Source organism: Triticum aestivum, chromosome 6B, assembly GCF_018294505.1.
Source record: "Triticum aestivum cultivar Chinese Spring chromosome 6B, IWGSC CS RefSeq v2.1, whole genome shotgun sequence".
In the NCBI taxonomy this organism is placed as follows: Eukaryota; Viridiplantae; Streptophyta; class Magnoliopsida; order Poales; family Poaceae; genus Triticum; species Triticum aestivum.
Genome location: NC_057810.1, coordinates 357,918,941 through 357,931,073, shown reverse-complemented (window position 1 = coordinate 357,931,073; position 12,133 = coordinate 357,918,941).

The window sequence follows — 12,133 nt, the reverse complement described above, 5'->3', positions numbered from 1 at the left end:
GATAGACACTGCATTAGAACCACCATGAGCAACAACACTGCCACCTTACTCGGAGTCCTCATCCACGTCCTTGACTTCATCCTTGTCCCTCTTCCTCTTGGCCGATACTTCTTTGCTTGAACCGCACACTTGGCTCTTGCTCTTCATCCAACCCTTGTAGATATTGAAACAAAGGTAGCCATCCTTTGCAGCATAGTGGATGTGGTCTATATCTAGTACATTCCGCTGCCATGCATAACGATGAAACGTGTATGGAGGTTTCTCCAGTTTACCATATGAAAGATGAACCATGGCTCCTGCTAGGGTCAGCATTGAAGGCTGACGAGAGGGCAACAACCGATTCTTCTGGAGGTCGAAGGGGTTGCCTACAACGAGGCCTATCCGACCTTGGACTTCTTTTTCGTTCGTAAAGTCTATAGTAACGAATTTGACTAGGTTGCTCTCGAGGAAGTTCTTAAAATCTAGGCATTCAACGTCGGCATGGCATATGTGGTAGACCATGCGTAAGTCATGCACGCAAACTTGGATCATGGCAGGCTTCTTCCTCTCTTCGTCCTTTAGATCCTTCTCTCGTCCCAGGACTGTGGTGTACTCAACATCTAGCCCAACGGCCCACTCATCATCTGAGTTTTCGAACATGCATCTAAAGCGAGAAATGCATCCTTTCATCGTCGTAGAAGAACGGGTGTAGATGACGTCGAACTCATCGCCGGTGATGGTTCTAACCTTGTACTCACCGCCGATCATGGAGATTTGGGACGCCATGGATTTGGGAGGAGGGTTAGGATTAGTGGAACTGTCGTAATGTGAAAGGACGGGACGACTAGGAGCGAACCGTCGTAGTATTAAAGGACGTGCGGGGACGAGTAGGAGCGAACTGCCAGTGTGCGAACGACAGGGTAGTGGCTTTCCATTCTCCCATGATACAGGCTTCCGAGAGCCCTTGGATCTGATATTGAACGGTTGCATGGCGTGATTCTAGACCTATGGGTGAATATCCTCCTGGAGGGTTATTCTGCAAATTTTCAGCAACTTAGCATGCGACCCTTGGATCTCAGATCCAAGGGCTGCCAGCAGCCTGTATCATGCTTGCGCCTACCACGACCATCGCGTCGCTCGCGCGGTCGCGCCCTTGGAGATTTAACACGGTGTGTTAGGCTATTTGATGTTGGCATGTCATACATAGTCATCACTTAGTCACTCATACTACAACAAGGTTAGCTATAAGGTTGGCTATAAGTGTATTTTTTTACTTCTCTCTATCTCTTTCTTCGTACTCCCTCCGTCCCATAATATAAGAACTTTTTGACACTAGTGTAGTGCCAAAAACGTTCTTATATTATGGAACACAGGGAGTAGTATTTATTGCATTTGCCAAGGAGTGACCTCTTCCAATGAAATGGTGTGCTTATTAGTTTCTTGTTGCTATGTTTGCTTCATTTAATTAGCTATAGACTCAAAATTGTCTTTTCACCTAGGTACACGCGCTTAGCACCGTTTCTTCCTTGGGTCACCAAACTAGTCTCTCTCTTCTTGATTAACTTGCCACATCATACTTTATGCCTATGTGGCAAGCTTAACACATGTAGGAGCAAGTAAGTACAATAGTGCGCTTTACATGGCATTTTTGCATATGTGGAGGAAAGAGAGGCAAGGAAAAAGTGGAGAAGTGGGCTCTCATGCAAGAGCCAACCTCTACTACATGGTGGAGCATTGGGAGAGGCACCTGTATGGAGGTGGTCAGGAATCGGGAGACTCACGCCGGTCGTAGCGCCGCAGTTAAAATGATAATGGCAAGTCAAATCACGGGGCCCCACCTGTCCAGTAGTAACTCGCTGTCAAATCACAAAGCCCTACGTTTGCAGCAGCCTACTCCCTCATCTTCTCGCGTCTCTGTCGAACCGACTAGGCGAAACTGCCCCACCTACCACGCAGGAAAAGCCCCGCCGTTGACTTTTAAATAGTAATGGGAGGAGGTCTAGGTGACCAAGGTGGAGAGGAAAACGTGAGAACTTAATGTTTATTTGCTAAGGCTGGTTGTAGTGGTAGTATCATAGCTATATCATGCATGCCAACTAGGCAATTTTGATGAGGTGTCATAGAATTAAATGAAGAAAGATATCATTTGGTCTCATTCATCTTTTATAGCCATTGGATGTGATGCTATAAGATGTGTGTGTGCTGATGTGGGTTGTATTTGTTCTTGTTTTCAAAGTGAATGAGACCAAATTATATCTCATCTTGATGAGTTCTAGGTACTCCCGTTCCTGATACGGCTTTAATGCAGACGAGGGAGGGAGTAGCGGTTCCCGAAATGTTGAACGGCCAATGCATCCTCCTTCAATTAATGCATGAGGGGAGTAATGGGAGGAGGTCTGGGAAAAGAGGCTGCACGATGTGAATGCAACGTAGTTTGCCCTCATTGCCCCATATAAAGGTGGCCCTCCATTCCAATCCATCTACCACATCGTACGCACCTAAGCATTTGCCTAAACACCTACACTAAGCGCAAAAGAGCTCACTCCAGACCCATGGCGGCGATGCGCGTGAGCGGCCAGCGGCTGTGCCAGATGGTCCACGACGCCGGCCTGCGGCATGGCACCGAGGATCGTCTCCAGACGGTGTTGGAGACCGGCTGGTGGATGGCTGTCGTCGAGGCCAACTATGACTCTCAGTTGGACCAGATGATCATTGCTACCAGCAACAAGTTCACCATCCTCAAGAAGCTCGTGGACGGCATCGCCGTACTCCTCCAGCCTGCGCGCCTGGGCTCCTCATTGCCTGCCACCCTAATCGGCCTCCATGGCTGGAACCTCTTTCAAGCACTAGTGGCCCTGCGACTGCCTGCCGATGCCACGAAGAATGTCCACCTGGAGGTCGCGCTCGCGGCAAGGCGCCTTGCCCTGCAAGAATTCGTCGACCTACACATCCACATGGACGAGCAAATCGTGTACATAGGTATCTACAAGGCCAGTGAGGACGCTACAATGTTGGCCTTCCTCAACTGACTGGAAGCCTTGGATGACTTTGCTAAGAAGCACCTCGACCTCGCCACAAAAGCCGCCGCTCCTTAGCCACCGGTCGGTGTCCCGACGCACTAAGTTGAGGAGGAGGAGGTCGTACGTTCATGGATCCATCTTTCTTCTTGCCTTCTGTAACCACCACTGCGATCGCATCATCGTAGCCTTAATTGTTATTGTCCTATTGCATTCTCGTTCTAGTCAATACCGACATGTGCGATCCCTTTGCTTAACTATATGCATCACTGTAACTAGTACTCCATCCGTCAATTTATAAGTTGTGCTTACCTTTTCCATTAACTTCGTGCAATGCATGGGCATCTTGCTAGAAACACTAGAATATGTCTATATAATCCGTGTGTGGTAGTCCATTTGAGATCTCTAAAAAGACAAATATTTAGGTACAGAGGGAGCAATATATTAGGAGTATATCAAAACAAGAGTGATTTCTTTCAAGTTTGTGAACAAGTACTACTATTCTACTACTTTGGATCCGTCGCAACGCATGGGCACATTGCTAGTAAAAGGAAAATGCCTGCCGTGTTCGCGTCGCACCCCCACACGCACGGGAATCGGGAGTACTCCACGGCCCGTCCGGCACGACACATAGCTTAGGGAGGGCGTGTTGCCTAACATTTTCACTTTCATGTGGGACCACCGTTGATCAAACAGACTATTGGCAAACCGCACCCCGCCCGCCGCCGGGTTGGAAAATAGAAATGAGGGGAAGATCTAGCTGTAGCATGGAAGCCATGAAATTTGGTGTCAGATGGGGCTCGTTGATAGAGTAGGAGCATTCCGTACTAGTACTACTCCTACTAGTACCAAGTTTGTACTCCTAATACTATATTACTAGTACTACCACTATACAACTAATAGGTACGTGCATGGCACAACATCGTAGGAACAAAAAAGGGGAAGATCTTGTTTTGGGTGATTTATCTTTTTTTCAATCAACGTAGTATGAATAATATGATGTGGGGGGCACCCATGAAGCTTATGTGGCTTGGTTGCATGGCTACAAAAGGTTATAGAAAAATAAATAGATAATGTGTTTAGAGTGCACTCCACTAAATAGATATACTTTGGATCCAGTGCAACAGACCGACACATATATATATACCCCCTATATAGTGTGTGAAAAACTTTGAAAGTTGGTCGTTGGATGAAGCCAATCGGACGGTACAAAGATGGCAAATCCGAGCACTACTGGCCGTTGGATATCATCCACCAGATTCTGCCACATGTATAATCTAGAAGACTCCATGATTGAACTTAATTCATGACTAACTTTGCCACAACTAAGCTTAGGCAAAGTTATTAGTTCTTCAAAATGAGAGACACAAGTTGGCAAGCCTAAGGGAATCTTGCCACATTTTTTGTGTGTATGTCATGTGGGGCCTTAGTGTGGCTTGCCTAAGGTGTGGCTTGAACCAAACACTCACCTAAGTTAGTCAAACTTGCCTAACCTTACGTGTGGCAATCTTTGGCAATCTTAGTGGTTGTTTGGTTCCTAGCCACACCTTGCCACACTTTGCTACACCTAACCTTAGGCAAGTTTGACCAAGTTAGGTAGGTGTTTGGTTCTAGCCACACCTAAGGCAAATATTTTTTTATGAGCAGTGAGCCCCACATGTCATAGACACAAATGGGCTGTTTGGTTCTAGGCCTAGCATTGCCACACTTTGCCACACATTTTTGCCAAGCTTGCCTAATGTTAGTTCATCAAAATGAGAGCCATGAGTTGGCAAGCCTAAGTGAATCTTGCCACATTTTTATGTGTATGCAATGTGGGGCCCAAGTGTGGCTTGCGTAAGATGTTGCTTGAACCAAACACTCACCTAAGTTGGTCAAACTTGCCTAACTTTAGGTGTGGCAATCTTTGGCAAAGTTAGTCACAAACCGAACAAGCCCTAATAACTGTGTGGCAAGATTCCCTTAGGAAAACCAAAGCGTGGCTAACAAAAGCAACTCAACTAAGGCAAGTGTGGCAAGTGTGGCAAAAATCATGTGGCAATATATGGCAAAGATAGTCACAATGCAAAGAGCCCTACTAACCAAACAACCCCTAACCTTAGGAAAGTTTGGCAACATTGTATGATAAAGTGTGGCATTGCTAGGCCTAAAACCAAACAACCCCTGTGTCTGTCACAAAAAATGTGGCTAACAAAATGGGCACCACAAGTGTGGCAAGATTTGGCAAGAAGTTGAGTCTATGACATGTGGACCATGTAGCTAGAAAAGTGTGGCAAGCCACAAATGTAGCAATGAACCAAACACATGCCTAAGATATTGTGTCACGCCTAAGCTTAGGCGTGGCAACCTTAGGCTGCAAAGCAAACATCTATATATCTATACCCCTATATAGTGTGTGAATAACTTTGAAAGTTGGTTGTTGGATGAAGCCAATCTGACGGTACAAAGATGGCAAATCTGAGCACTACTTGCCGTTGGATATGATCTACATTCCACCAGATTTTGCTACAGGTAGAATCTAGAAAACTCCACATGTAGAAGCATAATGCACAAACCACCAGAATCTCATGCGTGCAATGCACGTGTACCTTACTAGTACTACTTGGTAGTAGTAAGAAACAAATTCCAGTTTTCGCACGAGCTCGTACTGCGGGAGCACCACAACGCCTGCCGCAAGAGTTACATTTCCCTCTCGGGGCCCAAGGGACCGAACTTCAGTGGCTTAGTGCCTGGCCTATGAGTCAATGACATGCGGACCTTAAATGCAGTTGGCCGACATGTCATTCTCATGGTGGTGGCGTGGTTCGTGAATCACTCGTTCGAGATGAACTGGCTGGTGGTGGCGTGGCCGTGGCGAGGGTGCCACAGCTGGGCGTCGGGGCGTTACGAGGTGTAGATGGCCACACCGGCATGTACTACCTGTAGTATAGAAGTACTCCAGCTGAGGATTGATGCCCGAGACGAAATGTGTCACAGCCGTTGGATGAAAATTCGATGGTGCGGGAGTACGGATCGGAGCACAGCAGCGGAGCAGGCAAACCACGACCAATCGGGTGTGTCTGTGGTAGAAAGTTTATGGTCGCCGCAGTTCAGTTGGCCCGCATGCGATGCACACAAAGGCAGAGGAGCGGTGGGGCCAAGAGGGATGACGTGAACAATCCTACCATTCTGTCACTGACATGTGGGACCCACAAGCGTGGGTCCCACCTGTTAGCGAAGGAAAGGCAGGGCAAGGCAGTGATAGCCACATCAGAGGATCCATGTCCACGTCGAGGGACGTCGTGTCATGGGTTGGAGCAGCGTCGTGGGAATCGCGTGTGGGTGTGGCAGTGGAAGAAACAAGAAATGTGATGGTCACCGTGGTTCAACTTCCATGGACAAGCTATCATGTCTGCTGACACATGTATATCAAAACTAGGGTGTTTATATTTCAAGCACGTGAACAAGTATTATTCTACTACTTTGGATCCATTGCAACGCACGGGACAACACATTGGTAGTAGTAGTGTCTATCTCTATCTCTAGAGGCCTTCCCTCGTTCATCCTTTTCTCTCACAAGATAAACTACTCATACAAATGCATCTTGATGTTCCATGGAACGCACAAGGATGTTTCCTTGGGGCTCTCTCCAGCGTGGCGTGGCCGTAGTTGCAAGTTGACGCCCCTTGAGATGCCGACGTTGACGGGCACTCGGATTTCCTCCGATGAGCAGGTAAGATGAGTTTGATCATGTAGTAAATGCATTCTAAGACTACTTCCGTGTCCATTTCCTAATTCTCCCCCTGCCCACTGTTTCACAGGTTAGGCTCGGTGCAAGTGGAGATTGGCTTGCATATGTACGGGAGGGTACCAACATCAATTTGCAAAACATTTACAATGGTGACACCGTTCCCGTAGAACCTTTGTCCAACATTGGGATCAACCATGCAACAGGCCACCGCATGAATTGGTACGATGGAACCATGGTGAGATTGAATAAGATAGCACGAACCTTGCACATGGCGGTCAAAGGCGGACCATCCTGTCTGCGGCCGATTTGTTGCCGTACGAGTACAAAGACATTGTGCTCCTTTCTAACTGCATCTTCGCGGTGACAAACCAGGGGACTTATTTTGTATGGGACACATCCTACGATATACTCCCTCTCTCCCAGTTTATTTGTTTTGAATCTTTTTGTTTTATAAGTTTCAAATTCTAATTTAAAGCTCCCCATCACATGTTGATATTACAATGTCCATTAAATAGTTGTGTGCATGTATAGTAAAGAAACAAATCTCGAGTTTGGCACGAGTTCGTGCAGTGGTAGCACTACAAGCCCTAGCGCAGGAGTTACATTTCCCTCTCAGGGCCGTCGGGACTGAGCTTCAGCGCCTTACTACACCTACCTTTGAGTCAATAACATGTGGACCCGATAGGTGACTGGTCCACATGTGATGCTCCAGAAGGCAGAGGGGCAGTGGGGCCAAGAGGGGTGAGCCACAGGTCGGGGGACGTGTGGTGTCATGGGTTTGAGCGGCGTCGTGGGAACTGCGTGTGGATCTGGTAGAAACTTGATGCTCGCCGCATTTTAGGTGGCCCACATGTCATGCACACAAAGGCAGAGGGGCGGTGCGGCCGAGAGCGGTGAGGCGCACGTCGGGGGACGTGGTGCCATGGCTTGGAGCGGCGTCGTGGGAATCGCGAGATGAAACGTGATGGTCACCGTAGTTGAACTTCCGTGGACAAGCTATCATGTCTACGGACACATGCACTGCATACCGATCACTGGAAGGAGTAGCAGAGAAAGCCATATATGCGGATAAATAGTTCTTTATAGTCAAGCGGACCCACGCTACTACTCTATTCCAAAGCCATGCACACCATCGAAATAGTCCATCTATATCAATATACACCGAGAGGGAATACTTTTTTTACAAGAGAGGAAATAGTTCATCCATCCATAATGCCCTCCTGCTGGTGCATCATTTTCTTCTTCTTCTTCTTCTTCTTCTTCTTCTTCTTCTTCTTCTTCTTCTTCTCATTTTCTGTGGGAGACGGCTTTGCAACAAGCTCTTTGGACCTTGCAGCTATCTCGAAACTCACACGGGCATCGAGGGCAGCATATTTTATCCGCTCGTACATCAATGGATAATTCTCCCATCTAGACGACCTTAATGCCACCGTCTCGTCACCCTTCTGAAGTTTTGTACCGAGCACAAAATTTGCTACGTCGAATAGGGATGGTGTCTGTTTATCACAATCTTCTACGGGAATTTTGATTCTGGTTTGTAGGTCAGCGATGCTTTTCAAATCATGGCTGTACGGCTCCAGCTTCTGTTTGTCCCCTTCGATGGCTGCCCCAAAGAAGTATACGTCCTCCCTAGACAATAAATTGTGAAGCTCACCTGGTATGGAGGGCGAGTGTATGATGTGGTACACCAAAACATCATCTTCGAGGCACAGCTGAAGGACGGCAGCGCGTTGGATCTTCCCAGTGGCACGCTCCATGTACTTTGTGTCTAGACTGATGACCCTCATCTCTACCTTTTCGAGGGAGTTGGATACATTGTTGATCCACTGCCGAACAACCCTTGGGTGGACGGTGTCAGTGGCAACTATGCTCATCGAGCCTTCGACGAGGACATGTTGGACACTAAAAACCTGCATCTCGATCTCTTTCGCCATTTGGAACCGCTGGAACGGAGGGCTATGGTTTGGAGAATTAGGATTAGATGGCTAGTCTAACTGAAGTAGTAGATGATTATTTAAAGAGGTTAAAACAATGTGAATGCAGTGGGGTTTGGATGCAAATGAAGACGAAGGGGAGGTGAAGAAGCCGAGGAAAATCAGTTCTCGATGGAGAAGTAAATGGGAGAAGTGGAGTACAGGTAGTTGATTATACGATTAGGTAGACTAAACGGAAAGGCTATGCGGGTAGACTGATGAGTCGTACCTGTTCGTGTATGTGCCCATACTTCCTGATAGGTCGGACCTATGCAAACAGATAAAAAAAATGTGTCGGAGCTGGTTCAGATCGATATTGGCGCATGAGTGGGAGACACAACATTCTCTGTTTAAGGAATACTCCCTCCGTTTAGGTGAGTAAGTCACCTTATGAAAATCACGTTTTCCCAAAACCTTTAGGCATGGAGCATTAACTTCCTGCTTGATCCCCTCCCAGCCTCGTTAGCCAGTGTTCTCTTCCTCTGCTGCCGCGTTCTACCTTTCCATTATTCCTCTTCTCAAGTGTGGAACGATCTACATGCCGTCCTTGATGCACCAGAACGACCACTGCATGCATCGCGGCAGGGCGTTGATTGGGCATGCATGAGAATTTGGTTCTGCTCGCAATATGGATGATACCTGAACGATGAAGTGAACAGGCATGCTAGCACGGGAGACCTATTTCAGCTATACAATACTGGAGTACTCATGTTCCTACTACTACTAGTAGTAGTAGTACAACTGTGGTACACTTGATGGTCAAAATACTATTCATCCCGTCCTCACAGTGAAGAGACAACACCCTGCGCCTGACACTAGTCCAGGCGGCGTGTTCAGGTTACCAAAGTGAGCCTCACCCTGTGCACTATGCAGTCTGTCACCGCCGCTGTACAGCACATTGGCGCCTCGCCTCGTCTCCCTCTCCCCTCCCATAGCACCACTCCATCTCCATCTCCTTCTCCGTCTCTGTCTCCATCTCACTGTGCCCCCGTGTACCGTCGCCTCGCTCACCTCCCCTAGTACCACTATTCCCTCGCTAGCCGCTCCAGCACCGACAGCCTTCTCCCCCGTAAATCAAGCCCCCCAAAACCCCCACCTTCCAAACTCCACCATGGCCGAATGCGAACCGCGCAGCATCCATATGAGCCACGATTGGAGCAATCTCCCCAGTGACATCCTCGACCTCTATTATTCGTGTATGGATACCTTGAGCGCACTGTGCCTGGCTGCGAGCTCGAGGGACATGCACACATCCATCATCGAAGCGAGGCCTAAGCTTTTCAAGAAACCCTGCTTGCTGCTATCTGGTCTTGCGAGATTGGCTCACCATGATATAGAGGCGTACATGATGCCCCTCGACTTCAATCCGATCTCCATTAGCCGAAACTTCTTTGCAGGTATGTAGTGGGTCGCCGTGCATCATTTCCCTCGACTTCAATCCGGTCACCATCACCCGAAACTTCTTGGCAGGTATGTACTGGGTCGGCATGAACTCCCACTCAATGGCTGCCTTCAGAGAAGACGGTAAAAATTTGGTGCTCGTGAACTTCCAGACCTCCCATGAGATTATCCTTCCTCCGTTGGATTTTATAGAGTATTACCATCGCAGTCCAAGTCATCTAGATTACCACGTCAGTTGGACGGACCTTGTTTTGCAGAAGATTGTAATCTTCCAAGTGCCCACACGACATGCGAATTATGCAGACTTCAAGATAATTGCCTTGTTCGACCGCGGACTCGCCTATCTTTATGCTGGTGCCTTCTTTAGCTGGAGACAACTCAGCTCGTAGTGGATCATCATCAAAGTTGATACACACTTCTGTGATGCTATTGAACACAATGGCATCATCTACGCGATCGACAAAGCAGATGGCACCATGTATTGCTGGGATGGCGCGTGTAAGTTGTTTCCATCTCATGTTAATGATGATGGCATGACACTGTTTGAACTTTTTCTGATGATCGGCATATCCCTGTTTGAGCAGAATTCGAGTAGAACTATGGCAATGTATTAGACACGTCGTAAATCAGCTATATTTGGAATGAGTTAATTCATGTGATTCTGACCATGTCATTACAGCCAATTGGTACCCTGAATAATCAAACGGTTAGGAATATATGGATATTATCCTTATTTTATAGTAATCTATATACTACTACTAAATATGAGTGTGTATCAATGGCCATGTTAGTTTCCTCATTTTCATGATGTAGAAACATGCACCACACTGTTGGTTTCATCTAACCATACATTAGGGAAGTAAATGTGCATATGGAGAACTCTATATTTGGAAGTAGTCAAATCCTACAATGCTTACCATGTGTACATACCTATATTCGCCCTTCAGCAATCAATGGCTAGAATAATATCCTCACAAAAATGTTGCCTACAGAACGCGAGTACATAACAATGCATGGTCTGTTAGTTACCTTGAAGAATTTGTTTGTGAGGACAGAACATGATTACATAACATGCATGACATGGTAGTTTCCTGTGAAGAATCGATTGCGAGATAACGTGAGTATAACCATGCATGGCACTTCTATATTTTCGAACCCAGTATACATATCCCTGTGTTTTCCTCCCAGTTCCAACAGGGACATATCAATGTTGTTTCTTGCATTATCCTACTCATACTCTGAAGAATGCTGATCTTACATTAACAATGCCTGTCCTTTTTGATATGATGCAGTGTCCCTACAGTTACTACCCTTTGTAATCACACCACCTTTGCCAAAAACATGGAAGCACAATTGGTTCCTCGCTTGATCAGACGACGGCAAAAGACTGATGATCATTCGGACACATGACCCGGAAAAGTTATATTGCAAAAACTCCACTTTATAGAAGCACCATGTAATACGTGAGTATCCGGACAGTGGCTATTACACCTATCAACAGGATACCAGCTTGTTGGGGCCTTTAGGATTTCTTAGTTGGAGGCGGGTAAACAACCTTGGTTCACACTCTCTGTTTCTCGGACTCAATTATTCGATTAACTAGGAGATCACCATTGGCAAGGACCTTGATGGCAGAGAGGCTCTGTTTGCTATGGAAAATTGTGTCTACATGGCGAGCCCTAGGAGTTCGGGAGCAAACTCCCCTGATTGTCAACGATACAGCCTGCATCCAAAATAATGTGAGAATGACAAAGGCATCCAGATTAACTTTGATCCTTGGATGTCTCAATTATGACAGGCAATGATGTGGTTCAAGCCTTCAGGTTGATAGGTAATTGGGCTATTGCATCGAAAGGGTGGAGTACTGGTGTCTCCGGATCACTGGTCGCTGAAGCGGGCCTGCAAATTATGATGGTGTTGGATCATCTCTTCGAATGACTTTGTTGTCTTTGCTGCTAGTTTTGGATGGGTATTTCTTTCTTTTTTTATGCATATTCCTTGTCATTTGGTCATCCTGGTCAATGTCACTCTTA